Consider the following 14,452-nt stretch of genomic DNA (forward strand, 5'->3'; position numbering starts at 1 on the left):
ATCTATCTGTTCTGTTTGGCTCTCTCTTCTCCATTTGCTAAGGAGTAAGCCAGACATGGTGATCCATCACTATGGCTCTCAATAATTCCAGCAAACTTGGCCCCCATCCATTCTCTGACCACACAGTATTTTAATCCTCTTTTTCATCCTTTCTGGTGTAGAGTAGGAAGAGCGTTGATTTCTGAATATGGAGACCTAAGTCCTCTGAGTTCTGGCTCCACCACTTACATCTGAGCGACCTTGAACAAGTTATTTCCCCTCCCCCAGCCTCTTTTCTCATCTATGGAATAGTAACACTGGCACCATACCTACTTTACAGGATGTTTCAAGGATCATACGATATTTTAGGGGTGTGCTAAAATCAGCCTAAAGTCACTCTGGGAGAGCTAATTATTACATTTTCAGTGTGATCATTCACACCTTCAAAATCCATTACAAATCAGGGCCTGATTTGTTGTTGTGTTGATTACTAAACTTAAGAAAGTGATAGAAAAAGTGCTAAACTTAAAAATGTGTCATGCCTTTTTTTTTTTTTGGAGAGCTGTTGTTAAACATTTCCCAGAATACCCCTGAAACATGTGTAAAGTACCCTGTAAGCATACTGAGCTCTATAAACATGGGCTAGAATTGATGTTCAAGGTCTTAATACCAGCTTCACAGGGGAAATTCACCAAGGCAGAGGAGTTGGCCAAAGGGAAACAGCACCTACCCCATGGTCAATCAAGGACATGTACATTAGCAAGAGGAAAGGGACCATAGGAATCTGAGCTGGCCTGCTTTGGATGCTATTCCTTCATCTGTAAAATTGAATGCTAATAACAAAGTCTACCTCAGAGGACTGTTGTGAGGATTAGATGAGATACCATAAGTACTTTGCAAACCTTAAAACATTTCATAAAGGTTAACTATTATTATCATTGTTATAATTATTATTATTAAATAGATTGGTGTAGTCAGACATGAACCTTAGATACAACCGAAGTAAAGTCAAAGTATTTCAGGTCTTTGATGGATCAAAAAATAATACACAAAGCATATCCTGCTTCTGGGTTACTCCTTTCCAAGTTGAAGGTTTACAGAAAATTGTAGGTGTCCCTTCCAATCCTAAAATCATGTGATGGTTTAGATCTAGAAGGTGGGTCTGATTGATGTAGTAACTGATTCCTGTTTAGCATAACACAGCACTTTGGGGAACTGGTTCTCTTTTGGTTTTGTTGATAGGAATCAAGTCATTTATTTGCAGTACACTCTGCATAAAAAGATAGAAGGGGAAAGGGAAATGCAGCTGCAGAATATGAAGGATGTGATTTTTCCCCTAAAAGTCTAGCTGGGGAAAAGGGTGACTAGGGTTTGGGACAAGTAGGATAGTGAAATTCAGAATTAAAGAATTAAGTTCAGATCCACGTCTTTAAGAGACTGAAGATTTCCACGCAGCCAAGAAACAAGATGAATAACATAGAAGTGAAGTGAATATGAAGTGAGGTAAGAATGTCTCCCTTTTTTACTTCAACTTGATGCTGGGGAGTGGGGACTCCCTTAACTCTAAGATACCTATGATAACTCCCAGGAATAAGATCAGGGTCTTCAGCAGCACAGGACTGAGGAGGGTTCAGTGAGACTACTAGGCCAGCTTAAGGAATCCAGATAAGAATTCTGTGTGTTGGGGGTGGAGAGCCATGGGGGAGAAGATGAAGGCAAAAACTATTCAGCTAGAGTATCCTGTTATTCCAACATGTCCAACTCTCCACAAACCATAGCACACCAATACATGGGTTTTTCTTGCCAAAGACACTGGAGTGGTTTACCATTTCCTCCTCCAGTGAATTAAGACAAATATAGGCTGTGACTTGCCCAGGGTCATATAGTTAGTAAGTGTTTAAGGACAGATTTGAACTCAGGTCTTCCTGACTCTAGGCCCAGCTCTCTATCCACTGAGCCACCTAGAGTGTCCTTCTCAAGTGTCAGTCCCCAGAGATACTTTTGAGATACTCCAGCGATTGCCACATCTGCCTTACTTTACATTACTACCACCTGTTGCCTTTTACCAGGATTTCTCCCCTCTCTGGCCCAATGAAGAACAGAATATATTCAGGTCTTTCTGGAGTAACAAAGACCTACCAGTTAAGGAAGAGTCCATCAACTGGGGACCAGCTGAACAAATTATGTTACTATGAATGTAAGGAAATATTTTTGTCCCATAAGAAATGACCTAATGGATGGTTTCAGAGAAAACAGAAGACCTATATGAGCTGATGCAGAAATGAGTAAAAACAGAAGAATTTACACAATAACGATAAGGTTATAAAGAAAAACAACTTTGAATAATGAGGATACTGATTAATGCAATGACAAACCACCATCAGAGAAGATTGATGATGAGGCAGGCTACCCACCTCCTGACAGAGTTGTGATAAAGTAATGAATGAGACATATGCCTTAGGGCATTAATGAGGGGATTTGTTTTGCTTGACTATACACATTTACTAGGTGGGTTTTATTTTTCCTCCTTTTTGCTCATTTGAAATGGTAGGAAGGTGAAAGAAAGAGAAAAGAAATGCCTTTTCACCGAAAAAAAATGTAATTTGTTTCTTTAAAAGGACAAGACCAGAATGCATTCTCAAAGTTTTCCTCTTCTCTCCTGCCCCTCAAGTAGTAATACAACCTGCTTTAAGGTTTTTATGGGCCTTTACTGCCAGCTCCAGAATTGGAAACAAATATGTAATAAGGTGCTTTTTTCTAGCTCAGCCTGCCTTTGACATCAGAAAAAAGATGTGTATCTGATAGTCAGTCAACAAACATTAAGTGCCTACTATGTGCCAAGCACTGGGGATACAATGAAAGGCCAAACAACAGCAGTCCTTTTACTGGGGATGCAAAGGAAGGCAAATAATAACAACAGCAACAATAATAATAATCTTTACTCTCAAGGAGCTTAAAGGAGACAATATGTATAGCACAGCACAGTGCCCAGCACATAGCAGGTGCTTAATAAATGCTTATTCCCTTCCCCCACTTCATGTATAAACAAGATATATACAAGATAAATTGAGGGTGATAAACAGAGGGAAGGAGCTAAGATTAAGGAAGACTGACAGAGAACTCTTGAAAAAGGTGAGACTTTAGCCGAGACTTTAGAAAGTCATGGAAACCAGGAGATGGAGATAAGGAGTTCCAGGCATGGGGGGGATTGTGAGTAAAAGTTCTTGGAAGTGGAAGATGGAGTATCTTGTTCAAGGAAACACAAGTTGACTAATGTCACTAGATCACAAAGTAAGTGGAGGGGAGTAATGTATAAAAAGACTGGGAAGGTAGGAAGGAGCCAGATTAAAAATTAAATGGAGAATTTTATATTTGATCCTGCAGGTAATAGGGAGTCACTGGAGTTTATTGAACAGGGGCATGGGATTAGGAGAAACACTGTCAGACCTGTGCTTTAGAAAAATCAATTTGACCGCTGAATGGAGGCTGGACTGGAGTAAAGAGACAGGAGGTAAGAGGACAAACCAAAAGGTGTCACAATAGTCCAGACCTGAGGAGATGAGGGCCTACACCAGGTGGTGTCAGAGTCAGAGGAGAGAAAAGCAGTGTAGAAGAGATGTTACAAAGGTAAAATCAATAGGATTTGGCCACTGGTTGGAGGTGGAGGGTAAGAGAGTGAGGGATCAAGGGTTACACCTCGGTTGTGAGCCTGGGTGACTGGGAAGATGATAGTACCCTCCACAATAAGAGAGGAGTCAGAAGAGGTGAGGGTTTGGGGGAAAAGATAAAAAGTTCAGTTTTGGACAGATTGAGTAAACTCAATATCTATGGGACATCCCAGTTCAGGACGCCTAAAAGGCAGTTGGTGATCAGGAAAGAGGTTAGAGCATATTTTCCCACAGAAATGTTATTATCTATGGTGGCTATGCTCTTTATCTATTATCTCTATTATGCTCTATTATCAGTATTATTAATAATTAAATGGACTTTTGTAGCCTGTCTTGGGAGCCTCACTACCATATATAGCATAATTTCTATGGGAAAATGTAAGTCAGATATTTATAATTTAGAACACAAGCACACAAAAAATACTTTATAAAAAATTAATGAACTTCTGGGAAGGACTATCACCAGATATTGGGAGCACAAACCATTAATAAAATGAATATTGTCTCAATTAGAATAGAATAGAATTAATATATAATAGCATAGACATGTATAACCTATATCAGATTACTTATCATCTCAGGGAACAGAGAGGGGAGGGAGGGATAGAATCTAGAACACAAAACTTTTTTTAATGTTAAAATTGTTTTAGCATATAATTGGGGGAAATAAAGTATTATTTAAAATATATAAATAATAGCATGGTAGTGACGTATGATATACTACATATAATATACATTTAGTATATAGTTCTATATTAATGTAGTCTTTTATAATATAATTATGTTATATTATATTGTATTATATTTTATTATGTCACATTTATATAGATTTCAAGGCTCGTGAAATTTTTTCCTAGCAATAACCCCATGAGTTAGGTGCTAGAAATACTATTATCCCATATTTTACAGATGAGGAAACTAGAGATTCAGTGTCTTGCCCATGTCAAATAGCTAGTAAATGTCTGAATTAAGATTTTAACCCAGTTCTCATAGAAAGATTGTTGGACTTTTAGAAAGGAAGACCTATTTTCAAATTCTACATCAGACATGCACTAGCTTTGAGACCATAGGGAAGTCACTTACCTGCTCTGGGTCCTAGTTTCTCCATCCGTAAAATAAGGAAGCCTGGACTCATTGACCCTAAAGTCCCTTCTAACTCTAAATCTATGATCCTATGACCTCAGAGTCTGACCCTTTTCTCCTATAACACTTTACCCATACATACAAATATGATAGACTATAGGGAATTCAAGATGCTTAAACACTTACACAAAGATGTCAGGCTAGCTGCCTCATCAGGGATCTATGTCTTAATAGCACTCCACTCATCCATGATAGAGAAAGGAAAACTAGATCCTGAGGTTGAGGATATCTTTAATGCCACCAATATAAACAGGGTTAGCTGTGTCTCATTGCAATTGTAAATCACTTTTATGAGGAACCAAGATAATGAGATGGTCTATTCCTGTGAAGACACTGAAAGTACCTTCTGTGCCCTCAGTTCTAAAAGAAAACTCCAACCCAGAAGACTTTCTTCCAGTAGCTGATAAGGAAGTCTGTATCTCATACATGAATACCCTCTCACCCCACCCCTCTCAACTGCATGGAAAGTCCCCATTCTTTCTTTGTCAATTTCTTCCCAGTGCTTAGCATTAGCCTTTGCCCAAAACTTTTTTACTGCTCCTTTGTGACATGGAGATCTTTATGATATTTTTCTAAAAATCAGGTAATGTTACTTTCCAAAGTAATTTCCAAAAACTACTAGCAAAATTTAGTAGAGAAACTGGTGTTTTAATAAAATGCTACTGGTTCAATTGAGATGACAAGCTATGGGTTCCGATGGAATTATGAATTTCACTTTCTCCTCTTTGTCTTCAACTCAGCCACCTGATCCAGACTCCTTCAGGGGAAATCAATCCTTTCTATTCTCCAGTTACATAATTCAAGTTAACAATTATTTATTAAGAACCTGCTATATGCCAGACACTGTGCCTAATATTGTCTTTTCATGCATGAAATAAAAGATTTGATTCTCAACATTCAAATCAAAACAAAGCCAATGACCAATATGTGCTTCTTAAGGACCAGTTACCTCCTCAGTCAAGCCCTCATTCTAGACCTAAAAAAAACAAACCACAGAATGTTGGTGTTGGAAGGGACCTCAGTGGCCATCTGGTCTAATCCATGCCTGTGTCTTGGAGAAACGACTCCTAATTCAACATATCTTTTTTTTCCTTTTTTTTTCTTTTTAAGCAATTGGGGTTAAGTGACTTGCCCAGGGTCACACAGCTAGTAAATGTCAAGTGTTTGGTCTGAGGCCAGATTTGAACTCAGGTCCTCCTGACTTCAGGGCCAGTGCTCTATCCACTGCGCCACCCAGCTGCCCCCCTACTTCAATAGATCAAAAGCAATCCAGTCCAACTAGTTATGGGCTCTTTCCCAGACTGAAGTACATGTCTCTGGCCCTTTGACCAAGTCTTTCTGTCTTGAGGCTTCCCCTCTGTGAAATCAAAATCAATACAATAAATAACAATCATAGTCTGAGTTTATAGAGTTCAGTATGCTTACAAAATACTTTACATTTATGTCATTTAACCCTTGTAACACCCTGTGAAGTAGATATAGTGCCAGAGTTACTATCCCTGCTTTTCAGATAAGAAAAGCTAGGCTCTGGAGTTGATGTGATTTGTTCAAGGTCATTCAACTATAAGTAAAGGAGCCAGGAGCCAGGCTCAGGTCTTCAGATTCTAAATTCAGTGCTCTTTCCCCATAGCTCGGAAGAGATAAAAAATGAGAAGCAAAACACTATGTGATCAGAGAATGGATGCTGGCCAAGTTTGCTGGAAATATTGAGAACTAAGGTGATTGATCATCATGTCTGGCTTACTCCTTAGCAAGTGGAAAAGAGGAATAGACCAAAACAGAAGCACTTTACCCAAAGATTGAATAAGAAACCATACCTGCAACATGATTTAAGGGTAATTGGAAGTCCTGCCCCACTCCCACTCCAACCCCCAAAAAAACTTTTCCCATTCATTGGCTGATACATACAATTTCACCATTAGAGCCTTGAGAAGATCATGGGATTAAGACTCTTAAAGGCCCAAGTTTTAATGACTCCTTTGTCACTACCTGTGTGACCATGGGCAAATCACTTTATTTCTCTGGACCTCAGTTTCCTCATCTGTAAACTGAAGGCAGCAGGCTACATGGATTCTGAGGTCCATGTAGGTCCAGCTCTAAATCTATGACCCTGTGTTTCCAGTAAAAATATAAATTCTCCTGGTGAGGCAGAGGATGGGGAAAATAGTTCAACATTAAATGGGTGTCTTCTGTACACTAGGTACTGAAGAGGATACAAAGATAAATAAGACACAGTCCTAACTTCAAGAAGCTTACAGTTTACCAGGACAGATGGGACATTATACAAATCTATCTGCCACCTTATGACAGAGTGACGATAAACTAATATGCAAAACAAGAAATGCACTTTTGGATGTGACCAATGTCGGAATTTTTTTTAACTTGACTACTCTTATGTGATATAAGGGTTTTGTATTTCTTTTTTCTTTCTTCTCAATAGGTAGGGGGAGATGGGAGGGCAAAAATACAAATGCTTGATAATTGAAAAAATGGCTATGATACAAAAAAAAATATCAACAAAGTGCTTTGAGCTTCATAGGAAGGGTAATATAATAATACTTCAAGCTGTTGCCACCATTTTCCCCTTTGTGTGCCTCCATTTTGAGTTCTTCACCTCTTTCCCAAGCAGATTTTGAGAGAAGTCAGAAAGGTCATAGAACTGTACTTGTCCTTGTAAGGCACATCTGAAAGCAGAAAGAAGAGGAGACCTGAGATGCTAAAGATGAGCCATCAATTTCACAGTTTTGCCAAGGACAGAATACCTAAATCTAATCACTATTTTAAGTGCACTGTGTCACATCTTATATGTGCTAGAAATCAGGAGAGAGTTTAGTCTGTGAGCCTAAGACCTGGACAATCCCAAGTTGATTTGAAACAATCTCAATTTCATTGGTAAATGACCATTGTGGGCCTATAATCATGGCACCACATGGTAGCTAAGGAAACAATTAACTTGTCTGAAGTGTAAACAGTGAGCAATTCATGAATTGTCAATAGACTTCCCCATGAGAGCAGTAACTGGCACTGGATCAGACATGTACCAATTATACCCAGACCATATGGCCAGTGACTGGAGGGAGAGAAATAAAGGCAGAAGATGGTTTGTTCTCCTGCTTGGGGTAAGAGAGGTCCGGATGTAGAACCACCTCAGGCCTTCCTTCAAAGGAGTAGATTGGCACAATGCCCCACCCATCCCACTCCAACACTGCCCCAAATCTTCCAAATGGCAGGGGTGGAAACACTTTAAAACTTTGGCACATTTTGTTTCACTGCGGTAAGACTATGTTTACTCTGGCTTAGGGCCAAAGATATGAGAAGGAATTGGGCTGGGTTCTTCAAATAACCCAAAAGACAACAGTTATTAAGTCCAGGCTGGTTGAACTTTAGAAAAAGAAATATTTCTCCTCCTCAATACAATCTCCATCTATGTGTTTATAGATCATTGTACCATAGATTTAGAGGTAGCAGGGCCATCAGAGACCAGGAAATCCAGTCACCTCATTTCAGTCAAGGAAACTGATGGTCAGAGAAATTAAATTACTTACTCAAGGTCACACAGGTAGGGAGTAGAAGAGGCAGAATTTGAACACACATCTTTCTGACTACAAAGCTCACCCTTTTGATGCTCTTTCAGAAATACAGGCCCTTCAACACAGAGATTCAACTACTAGGCAGGAGGAGATCAACTATGAAAAATAAATTCTTCATATTCATCAAAATATTTATATAAAATCTTTTTGTAGTAGCAAAGAACTGGAAATAAACTGGATGCTCACTGATTGGTAGCTAACTAAATAAAATGTGGTACATAAATGAAATAGAATGTTATTGCTGCTATAAATGACAAAAAAAAATATGAGTACAGAGAAGTATGGAAGAACTTATATCAAACTGCTGCAAAGTGAAGTAAGAAAAACCAGGAAAACACTATACATGACAACAGCATGAAAAGAAATGGAAAGTAAAAGAATAGCAACAAAACAAATGAAACTGAATGATGCAAAATTAGAATGACCAAAATTGACCCTAAAGTAAAGAAATGAGAAAAGACCTCCTTCTGCTTTTTTCCAGAGCTGGGATACTATGGTTATGGAATACTGCATATGATGCTAGACTTTTTCAATATGTTGGTTAGTTTTGATGAACATGTTTTCTCTTTTTTATAAAAGATGGCTCTCTGAGGGGCAGCTAGGTGGCACAGTGGATAGAGCACTGGCCGTGGAGTCAGGAGGACCTGAGTTCAAATCTGACCTCAGACACATAACACTCACTAGCTATGTGACTCTTGGCAAGTCACTTTAACCCCAGTTGCCTCACCAAAAAAGATGACTCCCTGAGAGAATGACAGAGGAGACATACATGGGTAATATAAAAACAAAAGTAGTAGAAGAGAGGGAGGGGAAAATAGCAGAAGGGAGGGAGTGGGAAAGAAGAGGGGAGGGAAGGAAGGAAGGAAGGAGGAGAGGAAAGAAAGAAAGGAGGGAGGAGAGGAAAGGAGAGAGGAGAGAGGAGAGACAAACCCATTCAAAAAGACAACTCTATTTTCTAAGTAAGGTTGACCATAGTAAAATGTTTGTCTTCAGTGCCTCTGCCCTTGCCTCTTTCCCTTTCCCTGTGCCCCACCCCAGACAGTCAATGCCTTCATGAGTATCATTGATTGCACTCCTCCACAACTCTGGCCATGCCCACATGGTCTCAATTCATGCCAGGGAGAGAGAGGAGCGGTAGTGGAAAGAGAGCCATATCAGAAGTAAGAATCTGCGGGTTCTAGTCTCGTCTTTATGGTTAATTTTCAGGGTAATCTTAGACAAATCGCATCACACCCTAAACCCCAGTTTCCTTGTCTAGAAAAGAAGGGAGTTTCATACAGTAACATCTGAGGTCCCTTCCAGCAATTTGAGGTGTGAGACTAAAAGCAGAAAAAGTAAGCTACTGGCTTCCTGAAACTCACTTTAAACTTGAGAAAGAGAAATAAAAGGAAATTTGATGGCTTAATAAAGACAATATTGCTTCATAGACCAATCATTCTCATGCCTACAACATTTGGACTTGAACAGCTGTTGACTGGCACAATTAGGCTCAGTTCTCATCACTCTTTTATTAAATAGAAAACAGACATGTTGAGTATTTTCTTCTTCACTTACTAATTTGTCCTTATGTTGTAGTATCGGGTTTTGCCATCCTGCCACAATCTCGGTAACAAAAGCTGGGAATTTCTTATCTTGTTTATTGCAATATAATTTCATTTTTTAAGATGTTTCTTTTTCCTTTCTTCCCCTTCCAAACAACTAAAAACCAAGTGGAAGTTCCCCAGCATGTTGAAAGGATCCTCTCTGGAGGACTCGCAGGACATGGACAAGAGCTGCACAGGAGATGGATGCTTATGGTTGGATTGGTTTTTTTGTTTTGTTTTGTTTTTTGTTTTTTTGGCTAAGCAATGGGGGTAAGTGACTTGCACAGGGTCACACAGCTAGTAAGTGTTATGTGTCTGAAGCCAGATTTGAACTCAAGTCCTCCTGAATCCAGGGCTGGTGCTCTATCCACTGCGCCACCTAGCTCCCCCCTCTATGGTTGGATTGTAAGAGGAAGTGGAGATGTGGTGGGTAGAGTGTTGAACATGAAGTCAAGGAGACTCAAGTTCAAATCTTCACCTCAGATGGTTACCAGACATGATCTTGGACAAGTCATTTAACTAATTTGAGTTTGTTTCCTTATCTATAAAATAAGTGTGAAGGATTCAATGACCTCTATGGTACCTTCCAACTCTATAGCTATAATCAACCCCTCCCAAGTATTAACTGGGGACCCATGTGCCATGTGCTATGCTAGGTACTTGGGGTACAAGTACAAAGAATAAAACAATCCCTCCTCTCAAGGAAGTTATATTCTAATTTGGGAGACAACTAACACATATAAAAATATATACAAAATAATTCAATACAAGGTAGTTTTGGAGGGAACGCAATAGCAACTGGACCTATATATTATTAAAGGGAGTAACCACATTGATGTGATCACAGGGATCAATAATGTACTAAAGTCTCTGAGTAAGAATCACAGAATCTTATATTTGGAAGGAAGCTTACAAGTCATCTGGTAAAAGCTGAACAGGTGTTTCACTGACAATATCGTTAATGCACGGTCATCCAGCCTGTGTTGAAAGCCTTCCAGTGGCAGGGAACCTGCTACCTCCTGTGGAACATTTTACATGTAGGGAAAATGAGTTCTACTTTCCAGTTTTTCCTTACATGTGTAAATGTTAGGGTGAAGAGCAGAGAGATAAATGTTGACTAGAGAAGAGCAGATATTAATTTGAGTTCTTGCTACTGCTGCTCCACCATTGCACAGGTTATCTTGAAGGGAGAAAGTAAATGAAAATTATAGGATTGACCCATCAGAGATGGGTCAGAGATGACAACATAGTTCTGGGAAATGTCTTGGACTTGAAAGGACATCAGAACACTGAAATGGAAAAGAATCCTAAAAACCTAGCCACCAAGGAAAGAAGTTTGAATTTGACCTACAATTAAATAAATTTTTGAGGGAATAGGGTCCCTTATTCCTGGAGATGGCCAGCCATAGTATCACTTCACTATAAAACTTTCTGAATGTAGGGAAATATCATGTGATCAGCCAGACATAAGGGTTATTTTGCTGCATAACTCTTAAAACTAAAAAAAAATTTTTTCAGAAAAAAAGAATTATGTTGTAGATAGTATGATTAAAATTGAAACCACAGGATACAAAGATTAAAAACCCCTATAAGTTAAAAAAAATTCATAAAATAATATCAAAGAATAATAATTCTTTAATTATTAATTAATAATAATAAATAAATAGAGCTCCCACTTAGAAGGTCCAGCTTTCCAAACTACTCCACACACAGGAAATAGTGAATTCTCAAAAGTATTAGAAACTTTTAACAATCATATGAAAGATTGTTCCAAATTGTTAATGAGAGAAATACATGGCCAAAGACCTCTCAGGATTTACCTCTTGCTCAGTAAGTTGGTAAAAAAATTTTTTTAAAAGATGGAAATAAATAGCCAATTTTGGAAGGGCTATGGGAAGAAAAACATACTAACACATTCTTGGTGGAGCTCTGACTTGGTCTAACCATTTTGAAAAGCAATTTGGAATTGTTCTAGAAAATGATTAAATATCCATACCCTTTGACCCAGAGAGGCAATGTGGTGTAATGGATAGATACCTAGATTATAAGTCTAGAAAGCCTAGATATAGCCCAGCCTCTGACATATATTGGCTGTTACCTGGGGAAAATCAGAGAAGCCTGATTCAGAAGCAGGAAAACTGATTTATATTAGTATGTCTGTGTGTATATGCACATATGTATACATATATAGCTGCCCCAGGGGCAGCTAGGTGGCACAGTGGATGGAGCACTGGGCCTGGAGTCAGGAAGTCCCGAGTTCAAATCCAACCTCAGACACTTCAGTTTCTTCATCTGTAAAATGAACTGGAGAAGGAAATGGCAAACCACTCAAGTATCTCTGCCAAGAAAATCCCAACTGGGGTCATGAAGAGTCAGACACAACTGAAAGACAACTTGAGATATAAATCTTTACGTGTGTGTGTGTGTGTGTGTGTGTATAAACACATACATATATACATGCATATAGGTTAATTTTGTTGAACTGCTTTTCTCTTACTTTTTTCATCTTTGTTACATGAGACGTTGCACTGGATAGAAGCGGAGAAAAGGATATATTTGGAAATGAGTATGATGCAAAAAAAAAAAACAAATATAAGATCACATTTTTTAATTATAGCCATAGGATGCTGGATCAGTTTCATTTCCAGACCTGTACTTCTATATATTCAAGAAAGGTGAATAGCAGGCAGCACTAAGTGATGTGTCACCTTGGAAACAGGGAGAGAAGAAATCAGGCGCAGTGTGTGAGAAGAAACCAGTTCTTATTCCCAGGCTGAAATATTCCTCTGTGAACCCCAGGGTTTCCAAAGTTCTTCATCTTGAAGAGAAAGAAAACAATCTCATTTTAAAATCCTTTTGAATCTCTATAGGACCTCAGAGGAAGGCCTTTACCTGGATTTTTCAAAAGCAGATGAATACCACTAACCTCCTTGATTTTGGTCCCCGTTGACTCTAGCCCGATGCCAGTGTTTTCAGCTTTAAAGTGTAACAGTAATTACCCTAGCCCCCACTACCTATAGGCCAGGTGTATTACATTACATTACATTACACCCCCTCCCCAGGATTCTCTGGTATCCTCACAGGGCATTAGGAGTATCTGCACTCTCTACTTGGCTTTGGGCTCTATCAACAGAATCCCCCTAATTGTAAGAGAACCTTTGCACCCCAGTTGCATTTAACCACTTATCAATCATATTAGCTTTATTTCAAAGGATATCAAGGACAAATGTAGAAACATTCCCATCACCTGGGGGCATAATCTCTGCCTCCAAACCACAACATACTCTAGGGAAAAGATGGGGTTTAGGTTCATCGTTTAGCTCAATCCCAAATTCCAAGTCCAAAGCCCCCTTGGGATCCAGTCCTGTGTACCCTGTCTTCTCAGGGCTTTGCTGTTGGGCTGACAGCATCATCTAGCCCAGAATCCTTCCTCTGAGGGCGCCATGGCTCAAGCTCCAGGGCCCACTGGGCATTCCACTACCTGTTTCTAGAACTGAAAAGGAGAAACAAAATTGACCAGACCAAAACGCCAAGCCTGTTTCTTGGGGCCACAAGGTAAAAGGGGGGAGGAGGAAAGCTAGCCCTTCTCCCCTCACCAGTTTAGCTCCTGGTGCTACAGGTGAATTTGGAACTTCACCTTTTCTGGACGCAACCGGAAAAAAAAAGTATTCCAGTCTGGACATTTTAAAGATAACAGCTTGTTCTAGTTATATGAGCAAAGAAAAGAGGTTATTCTCACCTACGTGGAAGGGGAACCTAGACTGTCTTCTCCTAGAAATAGATCATTCACTTCTTCCATTTTAGATGATCTGGGCATAAGCAAATCAAAACCCCCATTACAAAGGATTCTTAGACCCTTTGATGAAGAGGGGAGGTACTTTTGGTCCTCCTGGACTCTAAGCCATTCACCAATGTTTTCCATGTTAGAAATATGGGGTATATGGAGTGTTCAGGAAGGACGAGCACCTCTGGTGTGAGGGCCTTTTCAGGGCTCCTCATCCATCTTTGGCATCCACCTCTCAACCAACTCTCACCTGTGGCTCCAAGAAGCTATAGCATGCACAGCGGTCACAGCTCAGTAAAACCATCTCTGCAGATGGGCTAACCTAGGTTGAGGGTAACCAACAGGCCTCAGACTTGTTGGTGAGTTAAAGTGGTGAATACCCCAAGCACGTGAAGACTTACCCTGATGTGATGGGAGGATCAGAACAATTTGTTCCAAAGGTCATCAAGGTGGCTGAAACAGGTGCTGTGAAGCACTTAGAGGCTGGTCAGATATCAAAGATGCCAAGATCATCCACTGCATCTCAACCATTGCCAGTCATCCTGACTTTTATCTTGCCACTGAACTTTGATGACTCCAGAAGAGAGAGTGAGACTGACGTCTTTGTGTAATTCTGCCTCACTTAAGTCCAATTCATATGCAAGTCAAGCGATGTTCCTGGTCCTCTTTGAGATGAAAGAGAAGCAACCATGTTAGAAAAATCTC

General features: G+C 39.6%; 1 long non-coding RNA gene across 1 annotated transcript; it reads right to left on the reverse strand.

Annotated features, from left to right (window-relative positions):
• Positions 1-12,556: 12,556 nt before the first annotated feature.
• LOC114027821 lies at positions 12,557-14,244 on the reverse strand. Its single transcript, XR_003567294.1, has 2 exons — positions 14,149-14,244; positions 12,557-12,781 (listed from the first exon to the last, which is right to left on the reverse strand). It is a non-coding gene; the product is annotated as an uncharacterized LOC114027821 (long non-coding RNA).
• Between the last annotated feature and the right edge of the window lie 208 nt (positions 14,245-14,452).

This window comes from Vombatus ursinus, unplaced genomic scaffold (genome assembly GCF_900497805.2).
Source record: "Vombatus ursinus unplaced genomic scaffold, bare-nosed wombat genome assembly UNPS02014863.1, whole genome shotgun sequence".
In the NCBI taxonomy this organism is placed as follows: domain Eukaryota; kingdom Metazoa; phylum Chordata; class Mammalia; order Diprotodontia; family Vombatidae; genus Vombatus; species Vombatus ursinus.